Source organism: Spermophilus citellus, assembly GCF_964194105.1.
Source record: "Spermophilus citellus genome assembly, contig: SCAFFOLD_58, whole genome shotgun sequence".
In the NCBI taxonomy this organism is placed as follows: Eukaryota; Metazoa; Chordata; class Mammalia; order Rodentia; family Sciuridae; genus Spermophilus; species Spermophilus citellus.
The window spans coordinates 297,991-322,049 of record NW_027672891.1 but is presented as its reverse complement, the minus strand read 5'-3'; the positions used below and the strand labels follow the sequence as shown (position 1 = coordinate 322,049).

Below are 24,059 nucleotides of genomic sequence, written 5' to 3'. Positions count from 1 at the left end.
GTTCTCAATTATAACTAGACTGACAACTGGATATATTCCATTAATCTTTAGTTGGAACTATAATCTAATTGCATTAAACAAAAGGGAGGAATTTAAGGTAAGAATACAGGCTTGTTTATAGAACTTAAGGGCAGAAATACAATCGGAACTCTGAGAGAAATTGGAACTAGAGTTTGAAAAGTCATCAGGAATCCAGGAAGAACTTTCAGTCCGCATTTTTCTCTGCCTGTCTGCCTGTCTTATTTCTCCTATTTTCTCAGCTTTATAATGTGAAAGGTAAATTCTTTGGCTCATTACCCAAAGTGCACATTACCTATCAGCATGTTGACAGCATGGAAACATGTTGACTGAGATTGTAAGCCTATGAAGTGAGCATACTTTCCAGAGAACCCCTGTGGGCTGAGGGTACGATAAAGTGTCACTTAAAATTTAATATTTTGAGGTTTCTATTTTTAAGTTACAGGCTAGTGAAACTCTACGAAACAGCACTCACAGTAACACAGCTGCAGATTTACTGCAAGCCAAACAACAGCTTGAAGAACAAGACCATCTATTAGAAGATTATCAAAAAAAGAAGGAAGACTTCAAAATGCAAATTAATTTCTTACAAGAGAAAATTAAAGTATATGAAATGGTATGTGTATCTTAAGGAAGTCAACCTACTTGTAGCAGCTTTGTAATTAACTTTAAAGTTTTTAATGGAGGTGTTTATCTTTTTTTTTATGCATATGCACCACAAAATTTCATAATTGAGACAAACTCTTTGAGTACATAAAATAATATATTTCAAAAGCATTGAGAATTTCATAGTAATAGTTTTAAATATGATACTACTCATTACTCTGCTTAAAAGTGATCTGCCTATGTTAAACTGAAGTCAGGAGAATCTATTTTTGTAACTAGGATTTCTATCCTTTTTCCCCCAACTAAATGTATTTCTTCTTATTTTAGCCATGATTATAAAATTCTGAAAAAGAAATTTTGTAAATTTAAACTACAAAAAAATGTGGTTGATTCTTTTTATTCACTTGAGTTATATTCCAGTTTGGGGAAATTATTTAGTCAATAAGAGCTCCTGGTAGGAAATGTATCACATGGATTGTAATCTTTAATCTTTTTTTTTCAATTATTTTTTTTATTGGTTGTTCAAAACATTACAAAGCTCTTGACATATCATTTCATACATTAGATTCAAGTGGGTTATGAACTCCCATTTTAACCCCGTATACAGATTGCAGAATCACATCGGTTACACATCCACATTTTTACATAATGCCATATTAGTAACTGTTATATTCTGCTACCTTTCCTATCCTCTACAATCCCCGCTCCCCTCCCCTCCCATCTTCTCTCTCTACCCCATCTACTGTAATTCATTTCTCTCCTTGTTTTTTTCCCATTCCCCTCACAACCTCTTATATGTAATTTTGTACAACAATGAGGGTCTCCTTCCATTTCCATGCAATTTCCCTTTTCTCTCCCTTTCCCTCCCACCTCATGTCTCTGTTTAATGTTAATCTTTTCCTCCTGCTCTTCCTCCCTGCTCTGTTCTTAGTTGCTCTCATTATATCAAAGAAGACAGTTGGCATTTGTTTTTTAGGGATTGGCTAGCTTCACTTAGTATAATCTGCTCTAATGCCATCCATTTCCCTGAAAATTCCATGATTTTGTCATTTTTTAGTGCTGAGTAATACTCCATTGTGTATAAATGCCACATTTTTTTTTATCCATTCATCTATTGAAGGGCATCTGGGTTGGTTCCACAGTCTTGCTATTGTGAATTGTGCTACTATGAACATCTATGTGGCAGTATCCCTGTAGTACGCTCTTTTAAGGTCTTCAGGGAATAGTCCGAGAAGGGCAATAGCTGGGTCAAATGGTGGTTCCATTCCCAGCTTTCCCAGGAATCTCCATACTGCTTTCCAAATTGGCCACACCAATTTGCAGTCGCACCAGCAATGTACAAGAGTACCCTTTCCCCACATCCTTGCCAGCACTTGTTGTTGTTTGACTTCATAATGGCTGCCAATCTTACTGGAGTGAGATGGTATCTTAGGGTGGTTTTGATTTGCATTTCTCTGACTGCTAGCGATGGTGAGCATTTTTTCATGTACTTGTTGATTGATTGTATGTCCTCCTCTGAGAAGTTCAGGTCCTTGGCCCATTTGTTGATTGGGTTATTTGTTATCTTACTGTTTAATTTTTTGAGTTCTTTGTATACTCTGGATATTAGGGCTCTATCTGAAGTGTGAGGAGTAAAAATTTGTTCCCAAGATGTAGGCTCCCTATTTACCTCTCTTATTGTTTCTCTTGCTGAGAAAAAAAACTTTTTAGTTTAAGTAAGTCCCATTTGTTGATTCTTGTTATTAACTCTTGTGCTATGGGCGTCCTATTAAGGAATTTTGAGCCCGACCCCACAATATGTAGATCGGAGCCAACTTTTTCTTCTATCATACGCAGAGTCTCTGATTTGATATCAAACTCCTTGATCCATTCTGAGTTAACTTTTGTGCATGGTGAGAGAAGGGGATTCAGTTTCATTTTGTTGCACATGGATTTCCAGTTTTCCCAGCACCATTTGTTGAAGATGCTATCCTTCCTCCATTGCATGCTTTTAGCCCCTTTATCAAATATAAGATAGTTGTAACTTTGTGGATTAGTCTCTGTGTCCTCTATTCTGTACCATTGGTCCACCCGCCTGTTTTGGTACCAGTACCATGCTGTTTTTGTTACTATTGCTCTGTAGTATAGTTTGAAATCTGGTATCGATATGCCACCTGATTCACACTTCCTGCTTAGAGTTGCTTTTGCTATTCTGGGTCTTTTATTTTTCCATATGAATTTCATGATTGCTTTATCTATTTCTACAAGAAATGTCATTGGGATTTTGATTGGCATTGCATTAAACCTATAGAAAACTTTTGGTAATATCGCCATTTTGATGATGTTAGTTCTGCCTATCCATGAACAGGGTATATTTTTCCATCTTCTAAGATCTTCTTCTATTTCTCTCTTTAGGGTTCTATAGTTTTCATTGTATAAATCTTTCACCTCTTTTGTTAGGTTGATTCGCAAGTATTTTATTTTTTTTGAGGATATTGTGAATGGGGTGTTTTTCCTTATTTCCATTTCAGAAGTTTTGTCGCTGATATACAGAAATGCCTTTGATTTATGCGTGTTGATTTTATATCCTGCCACTTTGCTGAATTCATTTATTAGTTCTAGTAGTTTTTTTGTAGACCTTTTTGGGTCTTCTAGGTATAGAATCATGTCATCCGCAAATAGTGATAATTTAAGTTCTTCTTTTCCTGTTTTTATGCCTTTAGTTTCTTTCGTCTAATTGCTCTGGCCAGTGTTTCGAGAACTATATTGAATAGAAGTGGTGATAGAGGGCATCCCTGTCTTGTTCCAGATTTTAGAGGGAATGCCTTCAATTTTTCTCCATTCAGAATGATGCTAGCCTGAGGCTTAGCATAGATAGCTTTTACAATGTTGAGGTAAGTTCCTGTTATCATCCCTAGTTTTTCTAATGTTTTGAACATAATGGGATGCTGTACTTTGTCGAATGCTTTTTCTGCGTCTATTGAGATGATCATATGGTTCTTATCTTTAAGTCTATTGATGTGGTGAATAATATTTATTGATTTCCGTATATTAAACCATTCATCCCAGGGATGAATCCTACTTGATCATGGTGCACAATTTTTTTGATGTGTTTTTGTATCCGATTCGCCAGAATTTTATTGAGGATTTTTGCATCTAGGTTCATTAGAGATATTGGTCTGTAGTTTTCTTTCTTTGAGGTGTCTTTGGTTTCGGAATCAGGGTGATGTTGGCATCATTGAATGAGTTTGGAAGAGCTCCCTCTTTTTCTATTTCCTGAAATAACTTGAAAAATATTGGTATTAATTCTTCTTTAAAGGTTTTGTAAAACTCCGCTGTATACCCATCCGGTCCTGGGCTTTTCTTGGTTGGTAGTCTTTCGATTGCTTCTTCTATTTCTTCCATTGATATTGGTCTGTTCAAATTGTGTGTATCCTCCTGGCTCAGTCTGGGCAAATCATATGACTTAAGAAATTTATCGATGTCTTCACTATCTTCTATTTTATTGGAATATAGGTTTTCAAAATAATTCCTAATTATCTTCTGTATTTCTGTAGTGTCTGTTGTGATATTGCCTTTCTCATCCCGTATGTTAGTAATTTGAGTTCTCTCTATTCTTCTCTTCATTAGGATGGCTAAGGGTCTGTTGATCTTATTTATTTTTTCGAAGAACCAACTTTTAGTTTTGTCAGTTTTTCAATAGTTTCTTTTGTTTCAATATTGTTGATTTCCGCTCCGATTTTAATTATTTCTTGCCTTCTGCTACATTTGCTGTTGTTTTACTCTTCCTTTTCTAGGGCTTTGAGATGAAGTGTGAGCTCATTTATTTGTTGGTTTTTCCTTTTTTTTTTTTTTGAGGAATGACCACCAGGCGATGAATTTCCCTCTTAAAACTACTTTCATTGTGTCCCATAGATTCCGATATGTTGTGTCTGTATTTTCATTTATCTTTAAGGATTTTTTGATTTCCTCCTTTATGTCTTCTGTAACCCATTGATCATTCAGTAACATTTTGTTCATTTTCCATGTGATGTAGGATTTTTCCTTCCTTCTTTTATCATTGATTTCCCCGGTAGCTGGTGCAAAAGACCTCAGTTGTCAGCACTGGTGGGAGCAGTAGCCGGGGGTTCCTTGCCCTGGGTCCTGCGCCAATCTTGATTCCCTTGGTCTGACTATCGTGCTCACGGGAGAGCTGGGAGGGGCCCTTAAGGTTTCCCCACTGTGTGGAGAGTGTGGGCTGGGGGTTACACACCTGTAGCCGCCGGTTTCAATGGAGTTATCTCCTCCACCGCATTCTGGTGATGTCAGTTCTCTGCCATGGTGGTATCCCATGCAAATGCCGACTGTTCGTTCCCTTTGCCGGGTGACCAATGCAACGGGTGGGTCCTGACTGGCTCTCCCAAGCCCCGTCTCAATCCTGTGGCCACTGCCTATGAAGGCTCGGTTGGTATTAACCTCCGCAGGTTCAGAAGGGCCGACCAGTTGTTTCAGCGGGATCATTTAGTGCTGAGTGACAGTTGTTTGTCTGCGAGACACAGGCGATCCAGGCTCAGTGTGTGTTCTGAGAGGCCCAGACTGTTCGCCCACGATCCACATCAGCTCAGCATTGCCTAGTGATCCTGAGCAAACAGCATTTAGATGGTTTACGACTCCCTATGCCCACGCAGCTGAAGAGGTCAGAGACTTGATGTCTCCGCGCCCGCCGCCATGTTGTAATCTTTAATCTTAAAAACAATTCATGCTAGTAGATTCTATTTTTTTGTTTGTTTGTTTTTTTGAGAAGTTGAAGTTTAGATGTGATTTGCCTGAAGCTGCCCCATTAACAGGTGCCAGAGTTGAGATTTTGAGCTCCTTGCACTACACTGCATTCTGATCCTTGCCATCTCTGTCCTCTTTTTTTCTCTATGAGAGTTGAAACAAGGCAGTGTGATCATATAGTGTGATCATATCATTTGAATATAGCTGAACATCATTTTACAGTAACTCAAATTTCTTGCCATCACTCTGTGCGTGTCTACAAATGTCTATGAAAGCACCATTGTTATGGATTTGTGGGTTTCAAATAAATTTGAGCAAGTAGGCAAATACAGAATCTGTGAATAATGAAGATGCAGAATACATATAATACAGCATATTTTATAAACATAGAAGATTCTACAGAAAGTTGAGAAATTACCAAGGCAAGAATATTGTTTGGATAACAAAAGCATTAACTAGCACTTATTAAGTACTTACTCTATAACAGGCAGTATTCAAAGCCTCTTACACACATATTAATGCATTGAATCATCACTACAACCCTATGAGATAAGGGTACCTTTATCATTTACATTTTACAAATGATGGTACCAAGACAACGCAAGATGAAGGAAATAATCCAGGTGCAGAAGTGATGTATTGATAGAGCCAGATTTCAAAGCTCAGTTATCTGACTCCAGAGACTCCTCTTTGAAAAATAGGAAATGTACAAATTAAAATTATGAGAAGGGCATGCTTTTCAACTAAGGTAATTTAAAGATTATGCAAGTGTTTACAGAATATCTATTCTGTAGTAACCCTTGCAAAAGATATATGATGAACCTTAAGATGTCCCCTTTCTTCACTGAACCCATGGAGAGGTGTGGCATGTACACAAGTTACCACAAAATAAAAAATAAGTGCAGGTAACAAGTGTTATGATTGTTTTGACTAGGTCTGCTTTATGAGGAAAAGATTCTGGGTAGACATCAGCAGGGAGGTAATATTTGAGATAGATCTATAAATTGGAATAAAGTGGTATTTATATTTTGTTTACCCATAAATTGGTATAATATATGGAACATAATAGCTATTCAATTCGTATTTGGTAATCAAGATAATTGTTTATGAATTCATAACAAATAGAGGTAGACAGGATATTCTTTGCGGGGTGTGGAGTGGGCATAAAGACCCAGGCTGAAATGTTGAAAATGTATAGGGAGCAAAAAATAATTTACTTAGAAAGCAGTAGGCTTTGGAAGTGTCTTTCTGGAGGGTAAGAGTAGAAAGATAATCGAGGCCTAGGTTGAAAGTGCCCGGATCTAGGATTTTATTATCTCTTATTGTCACTAGGCAGTATAATTTCATATTATCTAAAATTTATGTAATTCATTTTAGTAATGAAAATAAACTGTTTATTTGAATGTTAGCAACAATACTTTTATTGTTCTTCTTATTATATTTTAATTTCTCAGTTTTCAAAAAATTGAATCCCTTTGACAAGTAGTTCTGTCAGAGCAGATGAAGTAACTATATTGATGGTCAAAGGCTCATTATCCTAATTCTCCAAACCTCCTGTGTTATAATAGTCACAAACAGGAAGTATATTATTCCCCACTCTTTCAGGTGTAGTTCTAAAAATAGAGGATTGCATCCTTGACTGAAGGGCTGTCAGTTTTGTAACATAGAACAAGTCATTTAAAACCATGTAATTTGAAAAAAGCTAAACAAAGAAAACTGTGAACTTGTGGTGTTTAATAGTTGAATGAAGAATTATGGTTAGTTATTTATTAATCATATTAGGTGTTGGACAGTGTTGAATTAAGTTATTTTCTTTTATGAGGAGTGTTCCTTTTATCTTATAGAAAATCAGGAAATAAAATTATAGCAGATTTTTATATCAGTGTTAACATTTTTCAAAACTAGTTATTATTTAACAGTTTAGCTAAAATTGACCATCATGAACTGATTTTACTTTTTAAAAAATTTTTTTAGTTGTAGATGGACACGATATCTTTATGTATTCATTTATTTTTATGTGGTGCTGAGAATTGAACCCAGTGCCTCACGCGTGTAAGGCAAACACTCTACCTCTGTGACCCAGCCCCAGTCCTGATTTTACATTTTATATAGGTTCCAAATGATTTATAAATTTATTTCTAGTATATGAATATATTTGTATAAAGTTCAGTAAAAATAAAATACCTTAATTATTTTATTTTAGCCTCAAACACATTCTGGGAAATAGAGGAAGTTTATCTTTATTGTACAGATAGAAATACCAGGATTAACAGATTAAACTAATTTACTAATGTTGCATTCTAGTGTAGAAATTAAGAAGGCTCAGCACTTGGTAATAACATATGATGTAATTGGAAAAGGAATATGTGACACTAAGACAACAGCTCATAGTCTCAAGAGGCTGCACAAGATAACCTTGGTTTATGTAGTGCAAAATTTGGCCTTTATTTGTTAGGCTCAGAAGTCTTTTTTTTTTCTTGAGCTATATCAGAGGTGAATTAGTTCAAGAGGTTAATGTTTAAGTCTAAATATAAGACTGTGAATTTACAATGAGAAATAATTATCACAAACTTCAGATTTTAAGCTCATTGGATTTTATTTTCTTTCTATGGACAGATGAATTTTAAAAGCCAGGTAATAATTTTAAAAGTTGTTTATTAAGTATTAGATGAAAGGGTGTTGGAGGAATCAGATCTTCAGTGGCATGAGGTTGAGATAACCTGTTACATCCATCTCAGAGTTGTAATGTTCATGTCTGTAGACTAAACTTCTTAAATGCTCCTTGCTGTACCTCCCAACATTGTTTTCTGCATTAAGTATGGCTTTTCGAGAGGGATCAGACTTCTCAAAGGTTGACAGTGCGTTGGTCTTCTTCCAAGAACTATACTCAATTGATCAATGCCTACATTTTCTTAGTACATTCATTCAAGGCGCCTAGAAGTCCTGTTTGGCAAGGACTCGTGTCTCCTTAAGATAACTTTACTTCCTTACCCATATTTTCATCAGTTATATAGATTTCACTTATTTCCTTGGCTTTGGGAATACAGCTCTTAACTGTTGAATGAATATGCGTTAATATGTCTTGCCTTAGCCTAATCTCCAGTTCCAAAATTGAGTCCCCAGATAGGAACTGGGGAAAATTATCTGATGGTCTTTTATATTTCTGTTTGAACTGTGAGTCTAAGCCCAAGTTGGTATGCCGTAAATATACAGTAGTGGTCTTAGGTGTCACTTGATGTTTAGTCACTTAAGCATTGCATATCCCTAAATTTCTGATTCACTTAAAACCCCAGGAATGAAGTTAAGGAAGACTTAAAGGAATCCACTTTAGTTCTTGTTGTTTTTCTCATTTTATAGCACTTGTCCATGAAATACCTTCAAATCATTAGAATCCAGGGGAGGACCGGTATTTATTTATTTTTTTTGTTTCTTCTGAGAATCCAGGGGAGGACTGGTTTTTATTTTTTTGTGTCTTCTGAGAGTGTCTAGAGAGTATGTAGTACTATAACTAGCCATCAGAAATACTTAATATTTAGAATGTTGACCAGTTAATAAGAAAAATGAAAATGTGATGGTTTATATAGATATTTTAGTCAGACTGGTTTTTGTTTTGTTTTGCTTTTTTCGTGGTGCTAGAGATCAAACCCAAGGCCTTACACATGCTAGGCAAATTAGATTGCATTTTTAAATTTAAATATTTAATCACAGCACAATATAAGAGAAATTTCTTCCCAAGAAGGGTAAAACTGTTATATTGTTTGCTCATATGTACTGTCAGGTATATAAGTCCTAGGTCTCCTTGTACTGGGAAAAATGGGGGGGCAGGCCCAACAGTTGCTTTTTATAGAATTATATAAAAAGGAGACACCCATAAGAAGTTGCCAGAAGCTAAAAATGTCATTCTTATATTTTCATTTTCTTTTCTTTCTAAAGGAACAAGATGAAGTAGAAAAGTCAAATAAAAAAGAATTACAGGAAAAGGAGGCAATCATCCAGGCATTAAATATAAGACTAATAGAAGAAGAAAAAAAGAATCTTGAGCTAAAAGATCAAGTCACAGCCACTGAAAAATTAATAAGAGAATTACAAGAACAAATTGCAAGTATGAAATTAGAGCTGGCTAATTCTAAGCAAAAAGAAAGACAGTGTTCTGAAGAAATAAAACAGGGTACAGCTGAAGACCTTCAGAAAAGATATCATTACTCAGAATGCCAGTTTGAATCTGATGTGGTACAGAGAATGGTGGAACAAGAAATGCAGAAAAGATTAGAACAACTCCGAGCAGAGATGGATGAAATGTATGGGCAACAGATAGTACAGATGAAACAAGAGTTAATAAAGCAACACATGTCACAGATAGAGGAACTTAAAGCACAACATAAGGAAGAAATTGAGAGTGTTTTAAAATCACATTTAAATATTACAATTAATGAAGATCAAATAAAGTTAATGAACGTGGCAATAAATGAACTGAATATGAAATTACAAGATACTAACGCTCAAAAGGAAAAACTCCAAGAAGAACTAGGAATAGTTTCAGGAGAAAAATCTACTCTGCAGAGACAACTTGATGACCTTTTGGAAGAATTGAACTTTTTAAGGGACCAAATTCAGAGAGCTAGAATGATAATAGCTGAACAAGAAAGTCAACTGAATGAAGCACATAAGTCCCTTAGTACAGTGGAAGCTTTAAAAGCTGAGATTGTTCTGGCATCTGAATCTAGGAAAGAACTAGAGTTAAAACATGAAGCAGAAGTTACAAATTACAACATAAAACTTGAAATGTTGGAAAAAGAAAAAAATGCTGTATTAGACAGAATGGCTGAATCACAAGAAGCTGAATTAGAGAGGCTGAGAACACAGCTCCTATTTAGTCATGAAGAAGAACTTTCGAAACTAAAAGAAGATTTAGAAGTTGAACATCGAATAAATATTGAAAAACTTAAAGATAGCTTAGGCATTCACTATAAACAGCAGATAGATGGCTTACAAAATGAAATGGGACAAAAGATAGAAACAATGCAATTTGAAAAAGATAATTTGATAACTAAGCAGAATCAGTTGGTTTTGGAAATTTCAAAACTGAAAGATTTACAGAAGTCCATCATGGATTCAAAATCAGAAGAAATGACCCTTCAAATGCATGAACTCCAAGAGGAAATCGAAATATTAAGACGAGAAAAAAAAGAAAAAGTTACACTTGAACAAGAAGTTCAGGAATTACAACTTAAAATTGAATTATTGGAGAAACAAATAAAGGAAAAAGAGGATGACCTTAAAGAAAAGTTTTCACAACTTGAAACAGAAAATAACATTCTTAAAAATGAGAAAAAAGCTATTGAGGACATGTTGAAAATTTATGTTCCTGCTGAACAAGAAGGAAAATTGATTTTCATTGACTCCAGCAAGTCCATATCCAAAGATTGTAGCTGGCAAAAAGAAATGGAAATGCTTACAAAAGAGAATGAGGCCCTCAAGCAACAGTGCATTCAGCTAAATGAAGAAATTGAGAAGCAAAGAAGTACATTTTCATTTGCTGAAAAAAATTTTGAAGTTAACTATCAAGAGTTACAGGAGGAGTATATTTGCCTTCTCAAGGTAAAAGATGATTTAGAAGATAGTAAAAACAAACAAGAATTAGAGTATAAAAGTAAACTTAAAGCACTAAATGAAGAGCTTCATTTACAAAGAATAAATCCAGCTATAATCAAATTGAAAAGTGCCATGCTTGATACTGACAAAACTTTTGTCGCAGAGCCATTAGAAATCTGTGAAGTTGCTGAGAAAGATACAACATAACTTATGGAAAAACTTGAGGTAACCAAGGGAGAAAAGCTAGAATTGTCAGAGAAACTGTCTGATCTCTCTGAACAATTAAAACAGAAACATGGTGAGGTTAATTTTCTCAGTGAAGAAGTCAAATCTTTAAAGCAAGAAAAAAAGAAAATTCTATTGAGATGCCAAGAGCTAGAACTCCTAATTAACCATCATAGAGCAGAAAATGTAAACATGTGTGATGTTCATTTAAGCTCTTTACAAGATGGAATAGTAACTATTATAAGCAAGGATTCTCAAGGATCATTATCTAATGTAGGTGAATATTTTGGAGAAGAAACAAAAACAGTAGTGGAAGAGAAAATTTCTTTTGAAAATGTGGCTATTAGAAGAGAAAGCAAGCAAGAACAGTTATTTTCACCATCAGTAACAAATGAATCCTCACCTGGGACAGATCAATCAAGTGAAAATGATAAACTCCTTCAGGAACTTTATGTACTTATATCAGAACAGGTATGTTTACTTATTTACATATGGTATAGCACAGTGAAAATGTACATTTCGTGCTAAAAAGAGTTTTCACCTTCTTAAAACAAATTCATAAAACAGAATGAAAGTGAATCATGTAATTCTCATTTGGATCTATCATTTATCATTTAATTTTCCTATTTTTTCTTAAACACTGTTTTTCTTTTAGCTAATCTATTACATATTCTGCTCAGGAAGTAAAGCAATATTTTCTTTGTAAAGACAATACTTTAAATAATATTGTTTAGAATCTCAACTTTACAAAAGTTATTGATTTTATAACTTAGTATTTTGTTGCAATTTCAAAGACTTTTAGAGTTTTTATTTCATACTGGTCTTTTTCAAGGTTCCACAATTGTAAACAAACTCTTGAGTGTTTTAGAACCTTATGCAGTTGTTCAAAAGTTACAGATTCTTTTTCCTTTGTGCAAGAAAAACACTTAAGTCCTAGAGTTTTTTGAGTCTTATACCTGAGGAGGAAAAAATAGTATTAATTCTCTGTACAGCTAAAGAAATAGAACACATAAAATAATAGGTTATTTCCTTTTATGTCAGCTATTGATATTAGAAATAACAGAAAAGTCTGATGTGTATCTTCAGTATGATAATGCTAAATAAACTTTTTATAATTAAAAACATCTTTTAGCTATAGATGGACATTTTACCTTTATTTTATTTATTTATAATGTGCTGAGGATTTAACCCAGTGCTTCACACATGCTAGGCAAGCTCTCTACCACTGAGCCACAACTGTAGCCTGCTAAATAAACTTATGTGTTTCTAAAACTTAGGTAATAAATATCTTTTGCAGATATAAGAGTTTAGTGTTGAAACAGAGAAGAAGTTAAGGAGTATATATTTCAGTGAGGAAGACAGGTAATAAATTAGAAAATAAGACAGAAATATTGTTACAGTCTATGAAGAAATAAAATAGGGTATTGTGATAAAATAAAACAGGGAAGCTCACAAAAGAAATTGAGAATGATGGGTGGAGGTGGGTGGTGGTCTGGAGCTTGGAGGAATTAACATTGAACTGAGATTCGAATGAGAGGGAGGAGGCTGCATTATGGAAATTAGAGTAGTTGTACCATGAGTAAGTTTGAGGAACCGAATTGAAGGCCTATGTAGTTGAGTTTGAGAAGAGTTTGAAGAAGGAAGAAACTCAATCATAGGGAGCCTTATAGACTTTGTAAGTTTAGATTTTTATCCCTAAGTACAATAGGAAGTCATCGGAAAGTTTTCTGTTTTTATTTCTACTGACATGTTTATGTTGATGATCTTATCAAATGTGGTCATACTTTACGTTTTTAATAACTTGAATAGAGCCAAGAAATTCAAATTGCTTAACTACTATTGCTATGATAAATATTGCAAATTGTTTTTAAAACTATAAATGGTGGTGATTACTCCTAAAAAATGTCAGACATAATTTAAATTTTATTAAAAAGCATTATTCAAAGAAGACCTGAATTTGAAGCACATTTGTCAAATTGGTGAAATTTTCTTAATAGGAATTTTGTTTCTGTATTGAAGATACTTGCAATGGTATTTAGATACTCTCTCCTTGAAATTAACTAAACAAAGTGAAGAAAAGCAAGTCTGTAAATTGCTCCCATTTATCATTACTAAAATAAACTCCATCATTGATACAGAGGGGAGTAAGGTATGTATGCAGGTGGAGGGAAGCTCACAGAAGAAATTGAGCAGTGACTTACATAGTGATACTGTTTACTTGTCTGAAATACTGCAGAGGCAACAAAATACTCCTACTCTCAGTATTAAACTTAGTAATTAGAGCAGATATATCTCACTGAAACCAAAATAAATGTGGCTGTTAAGAATTTTTAACTAGCCAGCTGCAGTGGCAAACGCCTGTAATCCCAGCTGAGGGAGGCTGAGGCAGGAGGCTAGTGAGTTCAAAGCCAGCCTCAGCAACAGTGAGGCGGTAAGCAACTAAGTGAGACCCTCTCTCTAAATAAAATACAAAATAAGGATGAGATGTGGTTCAGTGATCAAGTGCCCTGAGTTCAATCCCGGTACCAAAAAAGAAAAAGAAAAAAATAATTTTTTAACTGAAAAGAAAGAAATGAATAGTTTTGGAGTATAATTCCAGATTATCAGAGAATCTTTTCAACATTGGGGTGCAAGAAATAAGGAGTGTCAGGAACATTATAGATATTGGCTAATTATTGATGCTGAGAGAAGCCATAAATTCAAGTGTGTGTGTTTAAAATTGGAGGTAATCATTGGTATTGGAAGAGATACTAGAGCTTAGAAACATATACTGGAGCTTAGAAACCTCAAGAGGAACCATAATATCAGTTCTGTGAGTGAAGAGACACTACTATATAGGCTATATAGACAGCTGCTATATCCCTAGTACCTAGAATAATGTTTTGCACATGATCAGCAGTTAATAATGTTTTACGAATGGACAGATGAGGGGTGAATAGGGGAAATAAAGCCGTTTTATCAAGAATCAGCAGTGAATCAGGATAGGCCTTCATGTTAGAATGAAAATCAGAATAGCTTTTGTCGCTTGCTATTTAGCATTGTTCTATAAGCCCTAACCATTCCAAAGATAAAAAGATACATGGCATAAATAGAAATAGATAATTCACAGGTGTAATTAAGAAATTGAGAAAAAAAATCTAAGCAAATAAACCAAAAAACCTAATGTGAAATAAATGTCAAAATTAGCCAAAAATATGTAAGACCAATACAAATAAAATTAGAATACTTTAATAAAAAATATTTGAATAAATGAAAAGTCTCATTTCTGAGTGGGCAATTTTTTATATTATAGAATGTCAGTTATCTCTAGATTTATCAAACTTAAAAAGTTACGGAAATTTGACTTAATTGGTTTATAGTTCAGCTGGAAGAGTAAATGCACAAGTAGAGCCATGAATATTTTTTTTAAAAGTAGAATGTATGTAACATGATATGTGAAAAATAATTTTTAGGTTTAAATATTATCAATTTAATAAATGAGATATTGAAATGAGTTAAGTATTCAACAGCATAGAAAAGTGTCAAGAATATCTACATTCAAAGGAAATAGAAGGAAGGAAATAAAGAGCAAAAATAAGGGAACTTGTAATAAACAAGTGGGAAAATTTTTCAAGAATTTTGGAGGTTTATTATTTGAAAAGATTATTTACAGGTATTAGATCTCCAAAAATATGACCAAGGGGAAAACACATAAACAAAATCGAGAATGAAATAAGGATATAAGTACAGATACCACAAGAAATTTTAAAAGTCATAAATAATGCTACAAATAATCTCTGCCAATAGATTTGAAAATATAAGCAAACTCTAGATGGTGTTCTGGAAGAATATAAATTACCAGAACTAATGCAAATAGAAATGAATAAGTTCAAATGACCATTAAATAGAAATGAATAAGTCAGGAATCATTAAAGAGTTTGAAGTAGTGGTCAGAAATTTTCCCTTTTGCCTCATCTCAAACCAAAATTCTAGACTTAAGACCATTTTACAAGTGATTCTTATTAACTCTCCAAGAACAAAAGTGTAATTGTCCACTAAAATAGGATTAAAGAGAGAATGGAAGAAGAAAGGAAAGAAGAAAAACTGAAGAAAGAAAAACCACCCGGTTCACCTTAGAAGGCCAATCTTAATATGAAGTCCTGATAGAAATTGTAAAGAAAATAAAATTGTAGAGTAATCTAACTTGTAAGTGTGGTTGCAGAAATTCCAAATAAAATATTAACAAGTTATATTAAGAGTGGACAAATAGTTAAACATTTGAAAAAATCTGTGACTGTAATCTCTACATTTTTATGTAGCAAGACAAAATCCATGATTATTTTAGTACATAATCAGAAAAAAATTCATAAAAAATTTGACAACCCATTTATAAGTTAAAAAAATAGCTTTAGGAAATCAGGAATAGCAGGGAAATTTTCTAGTCATGATGCTGATTTTCATCAAAATGTTGACAGATTATATTTCTGATGGTGAAATTTAGAAGCATTTCCATTAGAATCAAGCATAGGACTAGGATACATACCCATTGTCAACATTACTATTGCAACATGGTTTTGTAGTTCTTAGTGAATGCTTCTCCAGTTCTTGCAATATGACAAGAATAGGAAATGAGAAAAAATATGAACAGATCAGGCAAAACTTTAAACCCAAGATAAGATGTTTTGAGTTTTTGTTAAGAAAATTATAAAATATTGAAGGACACAAAGACCTGACTGTGTGCTAATACATATCATATCCATAATGGAAAGATACAAAGAAAAATATCAGTTCTCTCCTAATTAATAGTTCTAGTCAAAATTACAATAAGGTTTCTTAATGAATGTGGACCACTGATTCTAAAATTGATATAGAAGAGTAAATAGCCAAGAATACTCAAGACAATCCTAAAAGTATGTATTTGTTATCAAAACTTATTACAAAATCATTATAAACAATATGGTTTGATGCCAGGATGGTTAAGTAGATCAGTGGAATATAATGAAAAGCCCAGAACAGATCTGTATCTTGTAAAAATTTAGTATGTGGCAAGAAGGCCCTACAAATCAATGAATCACTTAGTGAATCTCTACTACATTCCAGGCACTGTTCAAGTCATTCATAATTTAACAGTGAATAAAAATGGTCAAGGAAGAATAAAGTTTACTTTTTAGGGTTTAGATGAACATTAGAAAATACAGACAAATATTTCTGGTGGTCTTAAGTGCTATGAATAAAATTACAGTATGATAAGAAGAATAAGATCCCTAAGTGTAGGGCTTTTTTTGCATAGGGTAGGTCAAGGAAGACTACTTTGGTGAGATAATATTTGAGCAGAGACAAAGGAAATCAAAAAATAAACCAAATTAGCAGAAGAAGCTTAGAGTATTCAAAATTGTTTGGGAGGAAAAAAAAACAAAATTGTTTGAGCACAATTGACTTTTGATACTAGAGGTTAGAAGTTAGGGAATTAGATCCTTGTTGCTTTAGGGAAAAAAAATCAGGTTGGTTAAAAATGTACACATAAGAAGAAAATAGAATCTTAAGATAGGGAAAGACTTTTAATATAAAAGACAAAGCATGGGAAAAGATTTAAAATTTTTATTGTATCTTTTAAAAACAATAATATAAAACAGATTTGAGGACTGGGACTAGATATTTGCCATGTATGTAAGTTGCAAACAAAAGCTATCAAGAATATAGAAAGAACAATTAATGTAACAAGAGGTCCAAAAATAAAATAATAATGGGCAAAAGATGTGAAAGACATGTGCCTGAATAGGAAATCAAAGTATCTAATAAACATGAAAATATTCTTTCAACCTTACTATTCAGTGTAAAAATAAAATAACATTTTATACCCATTAGGTTGGTGAAGTTAGTCTGATATAAAGAATGGTAAGGATGTGAGTATATAAGTACTCAACCTTCTGGAAGCATTGTAAATTAGTACTGTCATATAAAAATAATTTGATCAAATCTAGCACAGTTAAAAATGCACTATATTTCTAAGTAGTTCTCAAAGTGTGGTTCCTGACCAGAAGCACAGCATTACTTGGTAACGGGTTAGAATTCAAAGCTCTTTGACCTCTCCTGAATCAGAAACTGTGCGGATGGGGATAGGTTCCTAAAGTAACCTGTTTTAATAAGCATTCCAAGTGATTCTGATGCATGTTACATTTGAGAACCACTAATTAGAAAGAAATTAGCGCATTTATCTAAGGGCATGTGTAAGAATTTAACAGCAGTATTTTTTTAAATATCCAAAAATTAGGAATAAACCAATTTATCTCTTGAAAGGAAATGGACAAATTTTGGTATAGTCATAATACCACAGTTAAAATGAATTAACCTGTTGCCTACATGCTGCTAACTTTTTGTTTGTTTGTTTGTTTGTTTGTGGTACTAGACATTAAACCCCCTGTTACCTACATGGAATAATACCAGAGACATATTGAATAAGAAAATAAATTTGTAAAATTAATATTATTTGTGTAAGTCCATAAAAATACAAAATATACAGTGCATTGAGAATGCAAAATGTATTGTAATGAGAAGTGATAATGTAAGAATTGGACTGGATTTGTAGCAAATTATGATTATGGTTGCTGTGAGGAAGGAGTGATGAGAACATAGAAGTGTATAGGGAGTATAGGGAATGAAAAAAATAGACAAAATATTATAGTACTTGTTAATTTGGGTTTTGAGTTTATTGCTTGCATTTTTTCCATATTTAAAATAGTATTTTAAATCCAGGCATCGTGGTGCATGCCTGTAATTCCAGCTGTTTGGGAGGCTAAGGCAGAGGAGGATTCTAAGTTCAAGACCAACCTTGGCAACTTATTGAGACCTTGCCTCAAAAAGGGCTGGAGTTGGGATTGTGGATCAGTGGCAGAGCGCTTGCCTCACATATGTGAAGCACTGGGTTCGATCCTCAGCACCACATAAAAATGAAAATATTGAAAAAAAGGGCTGGAAATGTAGCTCACTGGTAGAGAGCACCCCTGGGTTCAATTCCCAGTGCCATGAAAATAAAATGTTATTTGAAAATAAAAATGAAAGATAAGGAAGAATCAAGACAACATGAGAGAAATTGGTATGAAAATTTGTTCTCCTGGTCTCCTTGGCTAACTACTCTTACACAGCTGTAGCCGATCCATTGCTGATAGTCCTCTTAGGGTTTTTAATTTGACCCTGCATCTTTAACTGTTTATTTAATAAGATGTATAAAACAAAAAATACATTCTGTAAAACTGATGGTCCTCCATACTCACTACAGTAGCTGTAAACCAATGATGATTAATTAATGATTTGACTAGTTCCATAAAACCAGTGGGGAATGTTATAGGCCAGGCTATATAAGCAATGACCAAACAGATTTCATTTTACCCTGAGACTCCATATTACATAAGAAGTGCTTCTCCCATAGGAAAGCCCCATCACTGTACCACATTACTAATTGCCTAGCATAGCCTATTTGCAATACAGAATAGCAGTTCTTACACAATGTAAAATTGTTCTCTTTGGTTCCCATTTTCCTTGGGCATTGTACCTTATTGGGGAATAATTGATTAGATGTTAGTAGCCATTCTTTAATTTGTATTCAACTAGGGTCACTTTGATCCATTTCTCTTTTGATTATGATTATGAAAAAATCCCAGGAGAAATGAATGAGATGAAAATTTGATTAAGACATTGCATTGTTTCGCTAATGGCTTTATTCAGCTTCTGTACTACTTCTTGCTTGCTTGCTTGCTGGTTGCCAAGTCAATCTGGATGTGGTTTTCGCCTTTAAATATCCTAAAATGTTGAGGCTCTAGGCTGTTTCCTGCAGAGACAACTTGTTCCTGTAGGGAGCAGTCCCAGACAGTCAGAATAAAGACTCTCCAATATGGACAAATTATAAGCTATACCAAATATCAAAATTTGCTATAAAATTGAGGTAATGATACTACTCTCCTTGAAAAAAGAAGTAGCTCAGTATAACTGAATGAAGAATGAAAAAAAAAATGTCATTGGTTCTCTTATGAAGTTTTAAACTATAATTTATTTCTCCTCTTGTTTTAGTATATGCAAAAAGTAAATTATTTTATAGTAAATTATTTTAAATTTTTCTAATATATATTCACTTTCAGAATGATTTAAGGCTACAGATGGAAGCTCAGCACATATGCCTTCCACTGGTTTATTCAGCTCACGTGGATCAGGTTCGTGAATATATGGAAAATGAAGAAGATGAAGCTGTTTGCAGTCTTAAAGAGGAGCTTATTTCTACTCAAGAGGAAAAGATCAACAAACTTCAGAAAATATACCAGTTAGAACTACAGAATGTAAAAACACAAGAAACAGGTAAATAATTTCTGACTTATAATTACCATGAAGCATCACTTAGAGTCCACCATTTCATAATTCTGTCCTTAGAACTCACAGGGGAAGGTGACTTGTGTATCTAAGCCCTAGTCTTATTTGTTCATATAATCATTGGATATTCATTCAAGTGCTAGAGAAAACTAAAATTACTGAGTCATTTCCCCATAGGAAATCATAATCTATTGGGAAAGCACATATAAAATAAACTGAAAATTTCTGAAATATAATGAATGGAGGGAGAAAAAAGAGTCTTGTCTTTCCTGGGGAAATGAGTAGGATGAGGGTATGGACAAGAGTAATTAGGTTGGAAATTTGGGGAAGGCTATGGAGTCTTAAGCATTGAGCTCTATCTAAGATTGCATCCATTTGGGAGAACTGGGAGTTCAGGTCGTGTTAGCTAGAAAAAACTGGATTGGAAGGAGCTTGATCAGGAAAGGTTTTATGTACCCTGATGAAACATGTTTATGTTTTATGCTATTGGTGATAAGACCTACAGCAGGATTTTAAATAGTGGGAGTAACAATAAGATTTTTATTTTAAGGTGATACCATTAGGATCAGTTGGAAAGGATGAAATTATTGATGGGAAGACCAGCCAGATTGAATTGAGTATGATAGAAAGTTAAGTTCAACACTTAGAGTTAGGTTTTAGTTTGTCGTTAATGTTAGCAGAAATTAAGGATGATACCCAAGTTTCTAGCTTAAGAAACTAGAGTATGGTTCTAGTCATAAAAAGGAACCAATTTGTGAAAAAAATAATAAATTCAGTTTTAAATATATTGAGTTAAGAATAGAATACTTACTGACTTTGAAAAAATATATAGGAGTTAGTTGAAAATAGAAGTCTGAAACCTGGGAGAAAAATTTTAAGTATGAGGCAAAGATTTATAATCAGCATGAATGTCAAGGACAAGAGGTCAAGGACAAGAATGAGTTATCCTGGGAAACTAGAGAGTGAGTTAAAAGACCAAGATGGCATAATGGAAAGCAACAATGTTAAGGGACCATACAATGAACCATAAACAATTAGTCACAGTTAATGTTTTTCTTTCATGAATATTTGGCTAGTTAACTAGACTTCTTGTGTTCAAGGTATCTCTAGGCCTTTACTTTTGCTTTTAGGAATGAGTTTTATTATTGGAATTGCTTTGGTGAACAGAATAGAATTTCAAGCATATCAGATAATACCATGCTTTTTCACTTCAGGGGTTCTTTGAATATAGTAATATTTTAAGTTTGTATTTTTTTTAATTGATATCTTCTTGAGGTAGTCTGTCCACTATTTCCCAAATTTCATGTTAACTAATGGTTCATTTAATTGGCAAAAAAATTTAGTTTAGTGATTAACTATCAGCATTTTTTAGAAATAAAAATAAAAGAGGAAAGTGGAAGGTATGAACTACTCTCCTCTGGTCCCTTTTCAACACCTCTTTTGTTTCATGTTTCTGAATTGTTTTAATGATATAAAATTGTTGAATTTAGAGATACTATACCATAAGGATAGGAGAAATGATATTGAATCACACTGTTTTCTTGTTTTCATCAGTCAGAATGAGTCAAATTAAAACCTGAGTTTCACTCAAAACATTTTTCAAAGAATAAATATTTTTATACATTGAAATAAAATGATTGTTATTTCACTGAGAAGTTTGTATTGAAATGTGTATTGTCTTCTCTTCCTGTTATCTTCTCTGTAAGATACCAAAAAAATTAAACAACTTGAAGAACAAATTCAAGAATTAGAAAACTTCATATGCTTTTTGCGCCAACAATTGAAAGAAACTAAAGAAAATCATAGGGCAGAAATTTATTCTCTACAGGAGAAGCTTCAAGCCATTAGTGAGGCCAGGGTGGACCCAAGGTATCTATTTACTTAAAACTTCATTCAGCGGTATTTGTACCTTAGTAACAATGATAGTATCATCTGGAATGGTTATTTTAAGAATAAAATATAACTTTAACAAAGAGATAGGATGTAACATTTTTGAGAAATAAGAGCAGGAGATAATTCTGTATCTTTGAAATGTGTGAAATAAATGTTGGTATAAACCAAAGACATTTTATTATAGGAATTTTACTTATACTCTTATAAAGATGTTATTATTAATCTATTTTCTGAATTAAAATAAGTCAGGTAGTAGACATTTACTTGTTTATTCTATGCCTAGGCTTTGATATGTTGATGTGGTGAATACTTAAATAGTCTAAGTATGATCATTCCACTATGACTTGAACATACTCCATTTGATTGTCTAATTGCTCAAATTCATCATGTCCCAAATAGAACCCTGATCTATGAGGAGAGAAGAAATGATTTTGAATTACCACTATTTATGTTTTCTTGGATCAGGATCTTCTAAAATTTGCTCCTTCTGTAGCCATCTTCATCCATCATGACTCCTTTCTGTCATAACTCTCTGCCATTCTATGAAAAAAATCTTTTTTTTTAACCTTCAAAGTACATCAAAACTGTGCCACTCCTTACTGCTCCACTGGTCCCTGCCATTGTTGTGTGTTTCACCTGGATTACTCAACTTCTGTTTACAGTCTGTTCTCTATACAGTCAACACAAGCGCCAGAACCTTTGCTTTTATAATTTCAGTTACATCATGTTACTCTAATCCTCTTCTGCTCTTTACAGTCTCACTAGGTCCTGAGGACCATGACATCTTTGACTTTCATTTCCTACTGTCTTTCTTATCACTTACTATTCTCAAACCATATAATCCTATGGGGTTGGGGTTGGAGCTCAGCGGTAAAGCCCTTGCCTGGCTTGTGTGAGGCCCTGGGTTTGATTCTCAGCACCACATATAAATAAACAAAGTAAAGGTCCATTGACAACTAAAAACAATTTTAAAAGATTAAAAAAAACCTCATACAACCCCACTGTGATCCTCAAATATATCACATATCAGTACGCTTCTGCTTTAGGGATTTATTGGCTTTTTCTTCTACCTAGAATGATTATTCTCCAGGTATTTGTATGCCCACACCCTCATCTCCTTTTGGATCTTTACTTAGATGTCATGTTCTTACATAAATTGAAATTGTCCCCAAAGAGTCTGTGTCTTACTTTTCTACTTCATTTTTTCTTAAAATTATTTGTTTTATATGTACACATACATTATAATCACTGTGTGTGCGCATGTATGTGTATATATAAATAATGTATGTATGCACTTTATATATCCAAATGTATATAAATTTAGAGGAAGTATTGTTTCATTTTGTTTGTCTTCAATTAAGGAATTTAAGCCTTTTTAAAAAATAATTTTATTGTCATTTTATTTATTTATTTACATGCAGTGCTAAGAATTGAACCCAGTGCCTCATACACGCTAGGCAAGTACTTTACCACTGAGCCGCAACCCCAGCCTAGGAATTTAAGCTTATCTTTGTCTATTTAAGTCACTGATATATTCTAAATCCACATGATTCCTAAATACTAATCTTACCTTATTGTATAAGATTAGACATTTTAAGAAAACATTTTTACAAAGTATTGAATGCTTATATAACAATACAGAATTCAGACATACATACCAAAAGATATGTGGGTAGATAAAATTAAAATTAAACTAATTGTAAGTTAAAATTAAACTAACTGTAAGTTAAGAATCTTCTCTTTACTATTGCCACACTTCATTTCCAATATAAACAATCACTCTTACTTTTGATATGTATTCTTTCAGACATTTTCCTATTTATATAGACATATATGTTAAAACAGGTTTTTAATGCAAGTGAGAATTTACAAACTTTTTTTAAACTCAGTAATATATCTTAGATATATCTTTATATACATACATACATGCGCGCGTGCACACACACACGTGTGTGTGTGTGTGTGTGTGTGTGTGTGTGTGTGTGTGTGTATTGTATCAGGGATTGAATTCAGGGGCTCTTAATCACCAAGTCACATCCTCACCCCTCTTCTTTTTTTTCAGAACTACTGTTTTTATTTAAAATAACTCATGTTCAGATCTACCACATACCAGTTGGGTAATGTTAGACAAATCAAATTTAATGAACTATTATTTCTATATATGTAGTTTCAATAACTAATTATTTTTTTTAGTTCTAGCAATTTTTTTTTCTTCTAACTAGTTATCTAAGACAGTAGGATGCATTTTGACATCATACATAAATGAAGTATAACTTCTCATTCTTTGGTTGTACATGATGTAGAATATGTGATGTAATCATATATGCACCTAGGGTAATAATATCTGATTCATTCTACTATCCTTTCTTCCCTCATAACCCTTCCCCTCCCCTCATTGCCTGTTGTCTAATCCAAAGTATGTTTATTCTTCCCTATCCCCCCCACCCCATTGTGAATTAATATCCACATATCAGACAAAATATTCAGCCTTTGGTTCTTTGGGATTGGCTTATTTAGCTTAGCATGATATTCTCCAGGTCCATCCATTTGCCACCAAATGCCATAATTTCATTCTTCTTTAAGGCTGAGTAATACTCCATTGGGGAGATATATATCACACTTTCTTTATCCATTCATCTGTTGAAGGACAC

The 24,059-nt window shown here is 33.4% G+C and overlaps 1 pseudogene across 1 annotated transcript in view; it reads left to right on the top strand.

The window, feature by feature from the left end:
- LOC308640437 (A-kinase anchor protein 9-like) overlaps positions 1-24,059 on the top strand; it is an 87,242-nt pseudogene that overhangs the window by 2,222 nt on the left and 60,961 nt on the right. Inside the window, exons 5-8 of the transcript XR_014024359.1 lie at positions 458-634; positions 9,295-11,649; positions 19,290-19,503; positions 21,222-21,384. The product of XR_014024359.1 is annotated as an A-kinase anchor protein 9-like (transcript). The remainder of the gene's footprint in view (positions 1-457; positions 635-9,294; positions 11,650-19,289; positions 19,504-21,221; positions 21,385-24,059) is intronic.